Source organism: Dromaius novaehollandiae, unplaced genomic scaffold (assembly GCF_036370855.1).
Source record: "Dromaius novaehollandiae isolate bDroNov1 unplaced genomic scaffold, bDroNov1.hap1 HAP1_SCAFFOLD_33, whole genome shotgun sequence".
Classification (NCBI taxonomy): Eukaryota; Metazoa; Chordata; class Aves; order Casuariiformes; family Dromaiidae; genus Dromaius; species Dromaius novaehollandiae.
This window is the reverse complement of record NW_026991456.1, coordinates 1,428,779-1,431,928: the sequence shown is the minus strand read 5'-3', so window position 1 is coordinate 1,431,928 and position 3,150 is coordinate 1,428,779.

The following is a 3,150-nucleotide window of genomic DNA, read 5'->3' as shown; positions in this document are numbered from 1 at the left end:
TCCTGGAAGTTCGATATCTGAGAGGTCATTTTTGAGTATACGCGAAAGAATAGTCAGAGACCCAGTAAATCCCTGTGGCAGCCTTGTCCAAGTTAATTGTTGTCCCTTCCAAGTGAAAGCCAGGAGATCTTGGCTATCTTCAGCTATCGGTATACTAAAAAAAGCTGCCGTTAGGTCAATCACAGTAAAATAAGTTGCCCAAAGGGGTATCTGTAGTAAAATGGTTGATGGGTTAGGGACTACTGGATGTGGAGCAACTACCTGTTGGTTTATAGCCCTTAAGTCTTGTATAAACTGATACTCTGGATCACCATCAGAATCTTGCCTGTTCTTTTTAACTGGCAGAATTGGGGTGTTGTACGGGGATTCACAGACTCTAAGGATACCCAGTTTCAGGTAATGATCGGTTTGTTTTTGGATGCTCTTCTCTGCTTCCTTTGGGATAGGGTATTGCTTAACTGCAGGAGGCAATCCCCCCTTTGTTTTTATCCAGACTGGACTAGCTGATTTCAGTAGTCCCACATCCATTCCTGAAGAGCTCCATAACCGTTTAGGAACTGATTCTAACCTTGTTGGAATTTGCAGATTAGTTGACTCTGGTTCTGGTGTCTTAGCCAGAACACATGAGCCCATAATTATTAATTCCACCTCTTCTGGCTGTAAGCAGATCTGAGTATCCAAGGCTTGCAGGAGATCTCTCCCTAAAAGGCACATGGGCGCGTCTGTGGAAATTATAATACATCCCCACGCTCTTTTACCCCCAATAGTGAGTACTAAGGGCTTAGATAACATTCGTTTGCCTTTTCCCGCTACTCCTTGCATCATTATTTTATCTGGTGACTTGCATCCTTTAGGCTCAAACTTTAAAAGGGAAAGGGTGGCTCCAGTATCCACTAGAAAGGGAACTTCTAAGCCTTCTATATTTGCCATTACCTGCCCTTCAAATCCAAATCTACATCCCATGAATTTACCCCCATTTCCACAGTATTTTCTGAGTCTCCTATCTCCTGTCATTGTGGACTGATTTGATTGCCTCATGCTGGCCCCTCTATTCCCAAGTGCACAGGGCCTCACTGGGCATTCCTGCTTCCAGTGTCCTTGTTCCCCCCAAGAATGACAAACATCATTAACTCTTAATTGTACACCACCTTCACTTTGACTCCATCTATCTCCCCTGGTTCTTCCGCGCCCCCTCCCCTTGCCAGCCTGGCATATGCTCTTTAAAATACTTTTGTGTATCAGGGGCTGCTTGATCTATAAAAACAGTAATTGCAAGGAATGCAGACTGCTTGTAACTGCCTTATCTTCCCAGCTGGAACCAGCTCTGAGGCCCTTTTCTTACTGGACTAAGTAAAAGTTCATTATTTTCTCTAAGTGCGGCCTAAGGCTTCAGCAAATTTAGCTCCTCATGCCAGGCAAGTTTTAGAGAAGTTGTGCTAAGCGGCTGCCTGTAGGCAGTTTCAGTTTGCTCTTCCTTAACACAAGGATCCTGCCTGGAAAGTACCAAGTGTGATGACATGGCTGTAGGCCTGGCAGGGCAGGTGGGGTTTTTCCTGCATGCTGCCAGTGAGGGGAATGGGCTTGAGCAGCAGTGCTTGGATCCAGCAGGTCAGCCCCTGGGTGTGCAGCTGGTGCTGGCAGCAGGGCTTTGTTTTCATGAGCGTGGGCCCCTCTTTGTGCATGAAGGCTGGCGTGGAGAGATGGTCGCCACGTGCCCCCTGGGGGCAAAAGCAAGAAAAGCACAAGCCCCGTGAGTAGGAAGAGGTGCACAGGTGAGGGCAGGGCCTGCTTGCCCAGGTGGCCTGGCGGTCCAGCAGCTGGACGTCCCGAAGGCGAGCCAGCAGCGAGGCACCAAGGCTGGGGGGTGTCACGCTTCATCAGGAGGAGAGTGTGCCCGTGTGCTGCCGTGAGGCTCAAGCCGGTGGCCAAGGTGGTGAGGAGAGCCCAAAAGTCGGTGCCCCTGAGGGGAGAGGAGGATGCATGGAAGAGTGAGGAAGCGATGGTGTGGGAGGGCAAGGCAAAGGTGCAGGGTGATGTGGAGCAAAGAAAGCCTGGAGGGGCCCAGCGCAGTGCGTGCACACCAATAGGGAAGTGCTTAGAGAGCAACAGTCTGGAGAAATGAATCTCTGACAGCTTTTGTGGGAAATCTGCAGAGGCGGGCACCTGTCTCAGGGGTCCGTCCGCTAATGCCTGCAGCCTGGGGACCAGACAGGAGCACTTTGCAGTCTGTGTGCAGCTGCGGGCCTGCAGCGTGGCATGCCTGGAGCGCTGCGGTGGATGGCTGCAGCCTCTTTGGGAAGGCCCGTCTGGGAAGGTGCGGAGGGGCAGTTGGCCTTTCTGTGAGAAAGCAGCGGGAATGCAGGACGCTCTGCCTAGGGCTGGACGGTGAGGCATATGGGTGAGGCTTAGTGGCCCGAGCAAGAGGAGTGGTCTTGCAGTGGCTGGCTGTGTGCTCTAGAGGGCCTGAAGAAGGGCAGCATCTGCACGGTGTAGGAGGCAGAGAGGTGGGGAGAGGAAAATTCCTGCTGCGGCACAGATGGCAGCTCGGAGCTGGGCTCAGAAGCTGGCACCAGAGGCTGGGAGGCAAAGCCCTGGTGCTGGAGGTGCCCCCGGTGAGCAGCAAGGCCTTGTGATGTCGGTGCTAGCACGGTCACCAGCAAGGCCTTGTGATGCGGGTGCCCCTGGTGGCCAGCAGGAGGTGGTCACGGGGGTCCCCATGGCAACGTGCAGGGCTTTGTGATGGGGGTGGCATCATGCCCCCAAGGCCATTGTGATGGGGCGGTGCCCGTGGTGACCGAGTCCATGCTGGGAGCAGAGCCCCTGGCTGTGCCCTCTGAGGAGAGCAGCTCGCTGAGGAGGGAGCAGCTCTCTTGAGTGCCAGAGTGGCAGGTGCGCAGGAGAAGCTCCTGCTGATGGACAAGGGGCGGCAGGCGAATGCCGGCTCCCAGCCCGTGGATGGGCTTTCTGTGAGGCCGAAGCGCAGAAGCAAGGTGAGCGGTGGGGCTGGAGGGAGAGGCAGGCAGCAGGGCTGGGAGCCGCACGGAAAGCATGAGGACGGTGGGGAAGAGGAGGTGGGGCAAGCGAGCCAGGCCTGATCTTCTCTGGCCAGGGGGTATTTCTTGCTGGTGCTGGGGATTTTCTGGTGCACAA